This window comes from Gossypium arboreum, chromosome 5, assembly GCF_025698485.1.
Source record: "Gossypium arboreum isolate Shixiya-1 chromosome 5, ASM2569848v2, whole genome shotgun sequence".
Taxonomy (NCBI): Eukaryota; Viridiplantae; Streptophyta; class Magnoliopsida; order Malvales; family Malvaceae; genus Gossypium; species Gossypium arboreum.
Window position 1 is genome coordinate 76,862,135 of NC_069074.1, and position 16,173 is coordinate 76,878,307.

A 16,173-nucleotide genomic window follows, 5' to 3' on the forward strand; every position below is an offset into this window, starting at 1 on the left:
CTTCAACTTCGATTCCTTAGTATTCATTACAAAAGCCAAATAAGCTTCACATCCTTTCCTCAAACACTTCTAAGCAGACATGGAGGATATCACTATAAGCAAGTTGCCTGGCTCACCTAATTCAACCCAAAGGGTTTCACCATTTTCACATTTTAATTTAATAGCCCGTTGTCTACAATTTACTACAGCATCATGGAATGTCAACCAGTCCATACCCAATATAACATCAAACTCATCGAATGGTAACAACATCAAATCGGCTAGAAAATAATGACCTTTAACTACTAAATGACATTTCTTACATACTTTATCGACTATCACATGTTTGCCTAATAGGTTTGACACTTTAATCATAAATTCCATAGACTCAACATGCATATTCGTGCTAGACACCAACTTCAAGCACACATACGAATGAGTAGAACTTGGGTCAATCAAAGTAATAACAGTACTATCTTAGAGAGAGAATGTACCGGCGATCACAAGAGAGGATGCATCTTCACATGCACGTATGGCATAGGTTCTAGCCGGAGCTCTAGCTTCAAACCTTATGGTAGTGTCTCTCGTCACATTCTTGCTACCAGCCCCTACTCCAACATTCTTCTGAGGTCTTCCTTTAAAATTGGTGCCACTTGGCCTTGTACTCTAAAATTTCTCTTTGTCAGTAATTTTGGGGCAATCTTTAATAAACTAGTCTTAAGAACCACATCAGAAATAGGATCCATCGTTCAATCTACACTTGCCAAAATGATTTCAACCACAATGCTGGCATTCTGGTTTGAAAGATTTGACATTGCCCATGCTAGCCACTGATGTAGCCCGAGACTTAAAATTCGAATCTTGTTTCCTACGATCTCAGTGTGAATGTCCAACTGATGCATGAGAACGAGAGTAGACGTCTCTGGATTTCTTAAACTGTGATGGAAATGACTTGCTTGCATGTCTCTTCTTTACATATCTAGTTTCCACTTTGGTTTTCTTATTTTCCTTGATTAATTCCTCAACTTTACAGGCCCGATCAACGAGTAATATGAACTCTTTCAACTCAAGGACACCCACTGATAGTCTAATGTCCTCATTAAGTCTATTTTCTAACCTTCTACACATCTTGGCCTCAGAGGATACACACTCCTGAGTGTACTCACTAAGTCAGACAAACTTTCTTTCATATTCAGTGACCGTCATGTGGCCTTGTTTCAAGTCAAGGAATTCCTTACGCTTTTGATCCATAAATCTTTCACTGATGTATTTCTTCTGGAATTCCTCTTGGAAGAATTCCCATTTGACCCTTTCTTGAGGTACCACCGAAACTAACATCTTCCACCAGTAGTATACAGAGTCCCTCAACAAATATATGGCACATTTCAAGCATTCTTCAGAAGTGCAAGATAATTCATCGAATACCCTAATGGTATTCTCAAGCCAGAATTCTGCCTTTTCAGGGTTGTTATCTTTATTAGCACGGAAATCCTCAGCTCCGTGCTTCCAGATCTTATCTACTAGAGGTCTATTCCGCTTCTCAAGGTCCATGCCCTGGGGTACTACGGGGACAGGTTGAGGGATAGGTCCGGGTGGAGGGGGTTGAGCATTCAGGTTCGCTCGGATGAACACCGTGTACCACTGATTCATCATGTAGAGAAAGGCCTCTCGAGCCCCTTCTCTTCCTCCCTGACTAATCGTGGGAGGTCGATTATCAGATGGCACCACCCCTTCAGTGGGGGCCGGCATATTACTTTCTACGTCGTCTACCATAGTTCCATTGGGATCCATTACTATATGATAACAAAATTTAAAATATCAGGAGTCGTCACACTATCACAATTTATTTATGGCATGTATAGCTAGACTCGTACACACGCTACATTAGTCTGAGAACCAACTAAACTGTAGCTCTGATACCACTAAATGTAACACCCCACAGCCGTGCCCCACGCTGGGTCAGAATATGAGGCATTAACTAACTTAAACTTATGCATATAGACATTTTCATAACACCAAAAAATGGTCAAATTAAAAAATTTTCAATTTTATTTATAAACTCTTTAATAAGAGCCTAATAAGCCCAAAACATCCATTGGAACCCATTCGAAAATAATCCAAGTACTTTAATGGACTCTGAAAATAACTCTTAACATAGGGGCACACGCCCATGTGGGAAGGGCAACACGCCCGTGCGACATTTCAACATGGTCGTGCTATTGGCCCGTGTGGCTCACATGGCCTAAGCAATATAGGGACACGCTCGTGTCCTATACCCATGTGGAATTAATTCTAAATGCACAACTACAGGGGTTTTCACACGGCCTGGAACATGCTTGTCTCTCTGGCCTGTGTGCTTCACACGGCCATGACATGCCCATGTCCTAGCTCGTGTGCAAAAACTTGGACATTCTGTTTCTGACGTCAGCAATTCTTAAGGGCCTCATGGCCAAGGCACATGCCCGTGCGCTAGGTCGTGCCCTTCACACAACTGAGACACACAGTCGTGTCTCTACTCGTTTGTTTACTACCATGCATACTGACTTACAATTCTTACATGTAGGGGACACACGGCCATATCACACGCCTATGTGGTGAACTGTGTGTCACACACGGCCTAGACATGCGCCCATGTGCCTACCCGTGTGGACAAAATAAGGCTATTTACTAAGCCTTTTTGTCACATTGCTTATGTAACCTGCACAAAAATCACTCTATACTAACATAAGGGCATATCACATAGCCAAAATAACCACAATGGACAACATTTCATTTATGCAATTTACTCATCCATGAAAATATCATCTTCTATTTATAAATGAAAATGAGTATTGACCATCATCCATGGCCTTATACAAAATGAGTATCAAATTCATCATATGAGCCAATTTACGGCTAACTAACAAAACACTAAACAAAGACTCGAATCCCTATACATGCCAGAAAACAAAACAATGAAACTAGCGATACCAAGGTTTTGAGTGATAGTGTGATCGAAGCTTTTGATGTCACTGGATCCCTGATGCTAGCTTGGTGGCACTATAAGGAAAGAAAAGAAAGGAAGGTAAGCGTGGGAGCTTAGTAAGTCCATATATGCAATTAAAGTGTAATTATAAGAAAATCATATTCATCCATCGGTAGCTTGTCATGCATAAAAGATATAAATCACTTAACGTCTCTATCTTACTCTTCTTTTCATTCATATATACTTAATACACTTAGTTCTTTACTCAGGTCCTAACCATGAGTTCGGTATACATACCTCATTAAAGTATTCACCAACTAAATCTTTGGGTTACCTGTTGAACTCTCGAAATACATATGGATACGCGAGGAATTTGCGTCTAAATGCCATATAAGAAATCAGGGCTACCTCATGCTATGAAACACTCACATTTGAGCTACTCACAGTCCCTTTTATCAAGTCAGGACCCGAACCCCATAGCTATTATGTAACGTATGCTTATTGAGCCATTCACGGGTCTGTACCCAAAGTCAGTACCCGGACCCACATTACCAATAGAATTTATCTCATTAACTCAGACTCAACTCATGAGTTCAGACCACATAATTTTCAGAACATGCCCCTTTGTATCCTATGCTATGTCTAAGGTTCAACGAGGCTTCATATCTAATCAAATAGCATTGCTTTTGCTCACATTGTAATTTATTCGCATAACATGTCATTTAAATATTCATGACAACAATCAGAATTTAGATGCATAACAACAATAAGCTAATTACACATGTATATTATTAAAATATACCAAAGTAAGCTTCAATAACACATTATTTACATATGTACTTACCTCAATACAAAATGATAAAGACGAGCTTAATCCTCGTAAACCTTGTTCTTACCCTTATCATGACCCGAATCACATTTCTCTTGATCTAAATTAATAAAATTCATTTATTTCATCAGCATATCAATTTAGACACCCAGAAGTTCATAATTGGGCAAAATGACTATTTTGCCCCTAGACTTTTACAAAATGACCATTTTACTCCTACGCTCGAAAATCAATTTTTATCAAATTTCTTCATATTATAAGAATATCTGATTACTTTTTATACTAGAAGCAATCCAAAATTTCCATTATTTCTCACATTTATCAACAAATTTCCAACTTATCCAAAATAGTCCCTATTAGGGTTTTCATGAAAGATCCCTTCATAAAAGTTGTTTATTACACATCTAATACTCATATTATTCCATAAAATTTTAGAAAACTACACATATGCTTTCATGGAAAAACCTTAATCTCTCAACCATTTTGCAAAATAATCCTCTTCATAGAAAGCTTATGTTACAAGGAGTCTAAAAATACAAAAATCATCAAGAATAACCTTATAAATGACTTACTTGTAAGAGATGTTAATGGCTGATATTTTGAGCTCTCAAAACCCCCCTTTTGAAGATGAAAATTGCTTGAAGAAGAAGAAATAAAAAGCTGAAGCCTTTTTTGTTTTATTTTATTTAAAACTAGTCAAAATTGGTGACCAAAACACCACTTAATTTTGACTTTCCCATTAATTTGTCCCCTCAATGGCCGACACCCTGTTCTCTAAGGGTCTAATTTCTCTTTAAGGCCCCTAATTTAGGTTCTTTAGCTAATCGACACTCTTATCTAACAAAATAGGACTTTTGCACTTTATGCGTTTTAGTCTTTTTCATAATTAGGCAAGCAATCGCTAAAATTAATTCACCAAAATTTTCATATACTTATCTAATAATGCTAGAATACATAAAATGATATTTAAAATAATTTCCTTGACCTCAACTTAGTGGTTCCAAAATCACTATTCCAACTAGCCCCAAAATCGGGCTGTTAGACAGAGGCCTATACTACCATTCAGATAACATTCATACTCGTACAGAGTAAATCAATATCATTAACAATTTCCATATGCAATACAGGCACAAATTTTTAATACTGAATCTCAGGTCATAGAATAACAGTTTATACAGTTTAATTCAGTTTATAAGGACCCCACAAAAGGCCAACATTCATTTCAAATGACATTTATGGCTAGAGGGAAAAATTCCAAATATTGGTCTACACGCCCGTGTGGTTTCACACGGCTTAGATAGCTGGCCCATGTGGTAGTAATTCACAAATAGTAAGTTATACAACCTGGACACACGTCAATGTCCTTGATCCACATGAATCTTGCACATTACATAACTGCACACAGTTTGGATAGGCACCCCTGTACCTAGCCCGTACATCTCCCATTCCTGAACAATGAGTTACACGACCTACCACACGACTGTGTGGCGTCAACAATCATATTTTTTGGTATTCAAAATTCGTAAAAAATGAGTTTTGGTACGCATTTTGAAGTAATTTTGAAGTAGGAACAATGTGGAAGACTCCTGAAGGCTAAAGCGACCATTCAATAACTCAATTAAATAACTGAATTGACAATAATACACAATTACGCATAGAAAATGTCACACCCCAAAATAAGCCCTAGGAGTTTTAGAGGTATTTTAGGAATTTTAGCCTTGGAATGTTCAGAATTTTACGGCATGATTTATCGATAATATTTTTTTCTATGGTTTTTATAAAATTAAGTCCATTTTGGAAAATGAATTGTAAATACCTTTAATTTTGTAAAAAAGGAGTTATTTGTAAAAGAGTTGAAACTTAGAGTTTTTATGAAGCAATTTAACCATAATTTAAAATTCAAGCTAAAAACCCCACATTCTCCAAATTATTTCATGTAAAAATAACCCCCAAAATAGAGTTTGTCATCCCTTGTTCTCTATTGCTATTCCAATCAATTTTGAACTCTAATTCCTAATATTTTTTATTTCTATCACCTTTGAACCATAAACCTCTATAAAAATGTAACGCCCTGAACAATTTATTTCTATTTCTGTAAATATCTAACACAAATATCTGTTTACTTCAGTGGTTAAGTGTTCTGGGTGTGTCTGAGAGGTCTTGGGTTCAAGACTCACCTTTGCCAAATTTTGTTATTTTTCTGATCCTAGCCTTACCTTTGTTGAATGGGTTTATATTAAACAGTCTGTTAATTCACATTAGAATGAACCTAATAGTTCGAGTGGTAAGGGAGTTAGTTTGTTGGAGGTCCTGTGTTTGAATCCCTGCGTTAGCAGGGGTGTTAATTTTTGCTCAGTTGACTGATAGAGTTTCGGTGGGTCTGGAATACTAAAGTGGTAGGTGGGGAGTTAGAGAGGTTCTAGGGATGTGGCTAATGATGTTAGTTATTTTATTTATTAGATTTTAATTTCTTTTTTTTTTTGCAAAATTTTTGCCTTTTCCAATTTGATGTTTTTTTTCCCCCAATCTCTCATATTGTGTTCTTTTTCTTTCTTTTCCTTACTTGTGGTTAATCGACAGAGTGGTAAGTCTTCAATTTTGGTTAATTGTTCGGGTGTTTCTAATTTCTAGTTCTGCAGTCGAGTTTTTCATAAGTACCCTTTCCTTTTCGTGGTGCGTTAGGGTTTTTCTATTGTGAATTTTAGGTTGCAACTTTCACGAATATAGAGTTAAATGTTTGGTTTTGGCTTGTTGTGTAGGAGAGGTTCTGGAAACGATCGATTCATCTACAAATTTGGTTTGAGAAGCATTTTTGTCAAAGGTGAGCACTTCGGTGAATTGGGGATTTTAGTGCTATAAAACGGTTTTGTGTTGATTTAGTGTGTTTAATCAAATTATTAGGTCCTGGTGGTCTCGGGATTGCAAGTGCTCCTAAACTGTAGCAGGTGTGTACCCCTTACGAGTGGAGATCAAGTTTTGGCAAAAGTCGAAAGTGCAATCGGTCGATGCCACACGGGCATGTGGTCGTCCGTATGGTTGGCCGTGTGTGAAACACGGCTGTGTGTCTGACGAAGGTGTAGCTATGCACAAGACATGACCGTGTGATGGTGTGGGTGTGGCCGTATGGGCCACACGGGCTAGACCAAGTTGGGCATGTGGGTCACATGGGCGTATTGGCCCATATGAGCATGCCATACGGGTGTGTGGGCCCATATGAGCATGCCACACAAGCATGTGGGCCCACACGAGCATGCCACATGGGCATGTGGCCACACAGGCAAGGCCAGTTTGAGCGTGTGGGCTATAAGGGCATTTGGGCCCATGATTCTAAAATTTTTCCCTAGGATCGCATGGGTCATTCCGATCGACTGTGGGCCAATCGTAGGGTCGGTAAGGGCTACCCAAACCCTAGATTATGTGATCTGTTATTCTGAAAGTATGATCTGAGTAGGACACTGTTGTGCATGTCTGATTATTCTGCTATATGTATATCTGATATATTTATGCAAGCATGTTGAACATGATATTCTGTATCTGTAATCTGTAAATATGTTTAGGGTAGGAAATTGTATATGAGGAGGAAGTGTTTTGTATGGAGACCTTTGCCTATATTTTGGCAACTTGGCTGCACTTTATCTGATATGTGCTGTAACGACAGGATATGGTGTGCAGGGATGGGTGGGTGTTTTTAACCCCACATGGTGTGTTGGGGTGGTCGGAGTTGGTGTGTGGAGGATGGGGATAGGATTCTGTATATCTGATCTGCATGTCTGACTCTGTTATCTGTATTTGAAATCGACATGAGTCTGAATCTGTATCTGATTGCATATGAGATATCTATATGTTTTGCATGTCTATTTCTGTTGGGTTTCACACTGAGTTTGCGAAAACTCACATCTGTTTGTCTGTTCTATTTAGGGAATCCACAAACTTAGGCAGATCAGTGGGATGGAGCCTCACAGTGACAACGACTTATAAACGGTTTAAGTTTATGGTTTTTTTTATAATCTAAGGATTATTTCTAGAGTTTTGTAATAATTGGACTCTCCTCATTGTTTGATTTGATTTGGGTTTTGGATTTTCATTTAACACTTTATTTGTGACGATTACCTAAAAACATGGTTTTTGACTAAACCAAAGGTTTTTTCGAAAATACGAACAAGATTTTCAAATATAACGTTTTCTATGACTTCTGCTGTAAATTATGTTTGGCAAATAAATTAATTTAATAATGCTTTCAATAATAGCTATAACTGAAAATGAGTTATAATACTTAAATGATTTATTGAAACGACTCAGTTTACAAAACCCTTCTTTGTGACATCTACGAATTCGGCCATAACATCTAGGCCGATTTTGGGGTGTTGTAACACGCCTTACCCGTGTTTGACGCCGGAACAGGGTACGAGGCATTACCGGACTTAATCACTAATCATCGTATAAAAATCGATTCATAATTTCACTCTAATTTAAAATTTTTTCAAACACATTCAAGCTGTCCCTTAAAAAGAGCTTACAAGGCCCATATCATGCTTTAATTCAACCACACACATAGGCAAGCATGCACATTCATAAATTGTATCATTTAATTAATAACATAATCAAGACTATCTACATTAAATGACTTTATACAATAGACACCTTCAAATAACATAGGTCAGTATTTAAGCCAATTCCTAGCAACTTAATAATAATTAAATGAGTCTCCATACATGCCAAAGACTTAAAATACTTTAAAACCTTTATATAACGATCAATAGTTTGATAGTGTGATTTAACCTCCGGCGACCTCCAACTCGAGCTAACATTTGCGACACAATAGGAAAAAGAAAAGGAAGGGAGTAAGCATTATAGCTTAGTAAGTAAGTATGTAAATATTAATAAACAATACATTATCATACTTTAAACAAAGTCACAATATGTTCCCAGAATATTACCATCACAAACACACATACTTTCACTATTACAATCATAAACAAGTTCAAAATAAGCTGTCTACCAGAGTACCAGCAACTAAATTATTTATTTCTGGAGCTAAAGAACTCCAAATTACAAACCGTTAATTTTCCTTGAAACTAGATTCCCATATATTCTTACCATAAAATGTTCAGAATTTTTGGTCCAGCCAATTAGTACAGTTTATTCATTGAAGTTACCCCTGTTTCACTGCTCAACTATTCTGACAACTCTTCACTATGAATCAATTTTCTCCTTGTACAGAATTCAAAGGATGTTCTAGTTTATTTAATTTGAAACTAGACTGATTAAGGATTTAAATAATATAAATTATATTCCCTAATTATTTTTTTACAATTTTTAATGATTTTTCCAAGTAAGAACAGGGGATCACGTAGTCATTCTGAACCAGTTTCTCGAAAACTTAAATATCTCATATTATAGAATCCTTTGCTTTCTCTGTTTCTGTTATATGAAAATAGACTCATTAAGCTCTAATTTGATATCTCATTCAGTCTCTAATTCAATTTCTACTATTTTTGGTAAATTTTTAGATTCACGTCACTGCAACTAGCCAGAACAGTTTTATTGTCAATTTTGATCTTTCACACTTCAATTGTATTCATCACTTTCCATAACAATCTTTCCAATTTCCAATCACATATCGAGCATATTGCTCATAAGTTACACACATATATACTTACACTTATCATCACAAAGTCATACACAATTTCATTTAATCAATTTCCCAGTTGAAGGCTTCGGAATAATAATAGATACGCGATGGTATCGCACACAGCCCACTTTTAAAATCGAAGCTCTCTTGTACACATAGTGGCCTTCACTTAGCACCACTCATGTGACCTAGCTCGATTGTACACATAATATTGGCTCTTTTGTACACATGGTGAACACTTAGTACCACCCATGTGACCTAGCCAGTTTATCTCGTAGCTCTCTTGTCTACATGGTGTCCTTCACCTGGAACCACGCATGCGACCTAGCTACATATATCCCGTAGCTCTCTTGTCTACATGGTGTACACATAGTATCACCCATGCAACCTAGCTACATCATAATGTCTCGTAGCTCTCTTATACACATGATGTGCACTCAGCGCGATACATGTGACCTAGCTACATACCATCTGTATCATCCAATCTTTCCGAAGGTTCAACTGGGATTTTTCTCTCTTTCTAATACTTGATTCCATACTTCCAATAGTCAATTATGATTCAAAAATCAGCTACAATACATAAAATATGCTGAAATACAAAAACATAAAAGATAATGTATTTTTTACATACAAACTTACATAATTTCTTATTTCCATGTCGAATTAATATTGAACATTTAAATCATCATAATTATACTTACTTTCAACACCTCAGAAATCATAGTAAATATATCAATTTTACATTGAAACATGCATAAATTAATGCTTATTATACATATGAACTTACCTCGATACTAAAACGGCCATTTTACCAACTTTCCCGATTTTTTATTTTTCTCCAATTCTAGATTCAAATCTCATTTTCCGGGATCTAAAACATCATATTTTACTTATTTAATTAATTCACTATTCAAAAAAGTCCTTAACTCAAACTTTGGCAAAACTAAAATTTTGCCCCTAAACTTTTGCATATTTACACTTTTGCCCCTAGGCTCGGGAATTAAACTTCATCCCTTATTCTTATGTTTTATGAAATGCTGATCATTTTTCCCTTCTATGGAAACAACAAATTCTCACTCTAACACATAGTTATGAACAATAACTTTTACCGATTAAGCCGTTTTACTCATTTTTGCTTAAAACCGCTTAGCAAAAGTTGTTTAACATAATTTTAGCCTTCATATCCTACCATAAAAACATCAAAATAAACACATTTCACCTATGGGTATTTTTCCAAATATGAACCCTAGCTTAAATTATTGCTAGAATAAGCTTAATCAAGTTATCAGGATTCCAAAATCGTAAAGAACTTGAAAAACGGGGCTAGAATGGACTATTAAGCTTGGAAAGCTTGAAAACCCTAGCCATGGCTTCCCCCATGCTAATTTCAGCCTCCATGAAAAAGATGAGTCAATTTTGGCTTTATTTTCCCTTTTTATTTCTTTTGATTACCAAATGACTAAAATGCCCTTAAGGCCTTTCTTTAAAATTTTGTCCTATTCAGGCCCATTTTTGTCCAAACGAAATATAATGGTCTAATTCCATTTAAGGACCTACTCTTTAAACCCACATTTCAATCAAGTACTTATGAATTAGAACACATATTTTGCAACTTTTGCAATTTAGTCCTAAAAGTCAATTAAGCACTTTATCAGTAAAATTACTTAACGATATTTTTACATAATATTTTAATCAATAAATAAACCTTATAACTTAATTAGAATAAATTTTTTGACTTCAAATTCATGGTTCTAAAACCATCGTTCCCTTTAGGCCCTAAATCGGGCTGTTATAGCAACTTCTGCAAATAAGCCCTATAAGGCAAATTAAACACGCAATCTATAAAATTTCTTACCAATACTCTAACACATGAATCTAATCACTCGGTAAATCATAAAAATTAATCGAAATAAACTTTTCAATCTCAGATTTGAGTTTTCGCAACCACTATTCCGTTTAGGCCCTATTTCGAGATGTTACAGGTGTTACATTTAGTGGTAGCAGAGCTAGGTTGAAAAACTCAACTGTGAATTTTGGGTTCCAAAATTGTGTTTCAAAAAAAACTGATTTCCAAATAATTTTAGTAATTTGAGAAAGTATGTGGTATACCGAGTCTCCGGCACCAATCTTGTAAGTATTTCCGAATTTAGATAGAACTTTTTGAAAACACTATAGTTAGCACTTTCTAAAATCTATACTGAGCTAGTAGAGACTAAAATATTTGAAACACTTGTAAACTTCTGATAATTTACGCATAAAATACCTTCTAATAAACACTGGAACTGATGCATAAAATTTTATAATGTAGATAAAATTTGAAATATACGATGAGCACTTGTGGCACTCACGGTCATGGTATTTGTGGGCATGCCGTAGGGGTGCTTGAGCTGAGTCTTCCTCTCTGGATAGTGTGCTAAACTTAGACACGAGTGAGACACCGGTTCACCTACTACTAAGACAAGGTCTCAAAGCCGTTCGACTGGGGATGATGCACTGTCCCAAGCCATGTTGAGGGTGTTGGAAAGGGTCACTGGACCCCGTTCTAGATCTGGGGGTCGTGGGTTGATAACTGAACGAATCCAGTCCAATAGAGCTGAGCTGTTTAGGGGTGTCACTAGAGTCGGCCCTTGTAACACCCCGAACCCGAGACCGTCGCCGGAGTCGAACACGAGGTGTTAACAGACTTCAAGCCACTTATTAGAAATTTCCCAGACAGGCTGCCAATCTGCATATGGGTCGCATTAAAAATCATATCTTGAGTTCTGAAACTCGAAATCCAGTTCCGTAAATTTTCCCCGAAACTAGACTCATATATGCATCTACAAATTTTTTTCTAAAATTTTTGGTTGGGCCAATTAGTACAGTTTATTAGTTGAAGTCCCCCATGTTACAGGGATCGACTACACTGACCTTTGCGCATTAAGACTTGGATATCTCCCTGTACAGGGCTTCAATACTGATGCCGTTTGTTTCTACAGAAACTAGACTCGAAAAGGAATCTGTACATATATGGCATGGCTTCTAATTATCTCTGGTAAATTCATGATGAATTCCCAAAGTCAGGACAGGGACTCCAGTAACTGTTCTGGCCCTGTCCCACGAAAACTTAAATATCTCTTAACCTACAGCTCATATGGTTGCTTCGTTTCTTCTATACAAAAATAGACTCATCGAGATTAGATTCCATAATTTATTAATTATTTAATTCCATTTCCCCTATTTTTAGTGATTTTTCAATCTCACATCACTGCTGCTACCAGCACCTGTTACTAAAGCAACTATGCCTATTTCGTGATTTCCCTTTGATCTGACTAGTGATTCATCATACATGTCACAAATTATGATCATGACTAGCCATACCAAAGGCTAATCATTGTCAAACATCTCCCTACTACACTATTGCCATATCATGAATTTTAACACCAACATAATCAACCATGGCATATGGCATAAAAATCGAATTACCAAGACTTGCGACTTAACATTAGAGAACTAAATCCAACCGAACATTTATGCCATTTTCGCATGGCTAAAAGTTTACATACCAAAGTTCAACAAAGCATATTAGCCTATACATGCCAAAATGTTCTCCTAGACCGACTACAAAAAAAAGATACCAAAAGTTGCTAGCCGGTGTGATGACTTCGATGACGATCACGAGCACGCAAAAAGGACGAGTCCAAGAAACCTAAAATAGGCGACAAGCAAACACCGAGTGAGTATATAACTCAGTAATCCATAAGCATTATATTGCCGTTCAGTAATAATATATCATAAGAGAAAATAATTAATGCGGGATTAAAATCCTCCATCCACACCCAAACTGTGCTATAATTCCTTAGGCATTTCGATTTGATCTCATACCAAGCCCTACTTTGATATTTCATACATTACACCATATGACATTGCATGCATTTATCTTCAAGTATAATCACCACATAGGTCAAGACTTACCAAGCTCAATTCCAAGTATAAATAAAATGTCTATTCCTCATGAGCTCAAGGTGTTTACTCGTACCGCTGTCCATGATTGACTCGGTAAGGCCGCACACGTAGAGCATGTATGTTTGTTAGAGGATGTGTAATAAGCCTGCATACCTAGTGCTTAATAGTCGAACTCGCACACTTAGTGCTATATAATCAAACTTGCACACTTAGTGCTATACAATTTGAACCCGCACACTTAGTGCCAATTTGTGATCATAAATGTTTACACCCGCACACTTAGTGCCGAAACCAATAACTCAATACATCTCACCTCTTTTCTTTCCATTCAATATTTTCATCACCACATACATACATGTATATATATATATATTTATCATTCCATTCAGCATCATTACTTGGACATTACGACCATTTAAATTAATACAAAATAAGTGCTTAATGACTTACCTTATATTGGATGAAATGATTCCCAATCGACTACTCGATTATCTTTGCTTTGCCTTTGTTTGATTCTCCCTCTTTGATGTCTTGATCTAAAATGAATACATTTAGTAGTTTAACCTTCTTGCTGGATTCTTATGTGTATAATTTAATGGTTTTCACCCCATTTCACAACTATCCTTGTTCAAAATATCAAAAACCTCAACCAATATTCGATTAATGCTTCAAGGTCGAATGTATTATCACCATTAAGTTAATCTAGTCTCAAGTATTTTTAATCCTAATATACAACATCATGAATCAACTCAACCTTATAAGCCAATATTACTCCTACAATCGATTGTAAAGAGTTAACAAAGAAAATATATTTTCACAAACATATACACCCATATGGCCGATTATACCAAATCAAGTTTAACCTTACTTATCTCAAAATTTTCATTCCATACTATCATCCCCATGACATAGCAAAGTTTTGAACCATGGACTAATTAGAACTAAAACTAGCAACTAAAAACATGCATGAATCTCATGGCACAACATCAAACATACCTTAATCTAGATACAAGGATGGCCAACCTCTTCCTAATCCTCTTCCAAACCAACCATGAGCAAGAACCCCTTTCTTCTCCCTTGGGATTTTCGGCCAAAAGGATGAAAAAGGATGAACAAATTTTTTTGTTTTCTTTCTCACCTTCACGGCAATGGAGAAGGGGGGAGAAGCCTTCCCACACACATTTTTTTTCTCATTTTTTTATTACTCATGCACCTTATTTTATTTATTCCAACATAAAACACTCACCCAACATGTTTCATGACATGTTTTGCCCATGATTCCTTGTCATGGCCGGCCACTAGCACTTGGGGGAATTTGACATGCAAGTCCTCCTTTGACTACATGTACTATTAGGTCCTTATAGATTAGCCTATTAATTTTCAAAAGTGTCACACAAGTCCTACTAACTGAATTCACATGCAATCGACTAAACCGAAGCTTGAAATTTTCACACATTCATAAATACATATTCTAGACAATAAATATTACGTTCAAACATTTCGGTGACTCGGTTTAGCGGTCCCGAAACCACTTCCCGACTAGGGTCAATTTTGGGCTGTCACAGCCCTACTGTGGCCAAGTATTGGTTGGAAGCCACCAAGAGGATCATAAACGATGTTGACTGTACTCCTGAGAAGAAACTTAAGGGTACAGTCTCTTTACTTCGCAATGAGGCATATCAGTAGTGGTTATAGGTTAAGGAGGGTACTCAGTCGGAGCGTCTGAACTGGGACTTCTTTAAGACTACTTTCCAGGAGAAGTATGTGGGCGCGAGTTATGTAGATGCTCATAGCCTTGAGTTCATGAATCTCACGCAAGGTGATAGATCTGTGGCTAAGTATGAGGTCAAGTTTCTAAGGTTGAGTTACTACACTCGACGCATGATGGCGTCTGAGTATGAGAAATGTGTTCATTTTGAGAATGGTTTGAGAGACAATTTGAGGGTTCTCATTGCTTCGTAGAGGGAGCATGAGTTTTTTGTTCTTGTGGATAAGGCGAAGATGGCCAAGGAAGTTAAGTGCATGGAGTGCCAAAATAGGGACCGAGAGAGAGGAAAAAGTAAGAGAGATTCAAAGCCCTCTAGTTCTATTCAGAGGCCTAAGACATGGGCTAGACTTGATGGGCCTGTTAGTGTGGGGGTTCCTGTTGCTCTTACTGGGATTCAGTCTTGTGGGGATTGTGGTACATGCCATCCGGGTGAGTATTGGAGGAGGTTAGGAGCTTGTTTGAGGTGTGGATCCTTGGAGCATCATATTAGAGAGTGTCCACAGTGGGCTGATCAAATGCAAGCTTTAGGACCAAGTTTTGTACAGCCTTAGAGGGCAGTTCAGTAGTCACCTAAGGGCCGTGGATCGGCTAGGGTGGTAGTTGTAACGCCCCTATCCCGTATCCAACGTTAGAATAGGGTTACGGAGCATTACCAGAGTTTACATTTCAGAACTATCAAAAATTTTAAAACATTTATTCATATAATCAATCACGAAAAAACCAATCAATAGCATACATATTGTCCTTTATACGAGCCCTCGAGGCATTAAAAACACATTAGAAGCGAATTGGGGCTAAATCAGAAACATATAGAAATTTTAGGGAAAAATGAAAATTTACCAACAACAGGGGTCACACAACTGTGTGGCCAGGCCGTGTGACTCACATGGCCAAAAGACATGCCCGTGTAGACATTCAAAATAGGGACACACGGCTGTGTCCTAGCCCCTGTCCATACTTGTGTAACTCAATGACTTGGGCCACACGGCCAAACCACATGCTCATGTGCTAAGTCGCGTAAAACCTGACTTGCAATCATTTGAAAACTACAGGGG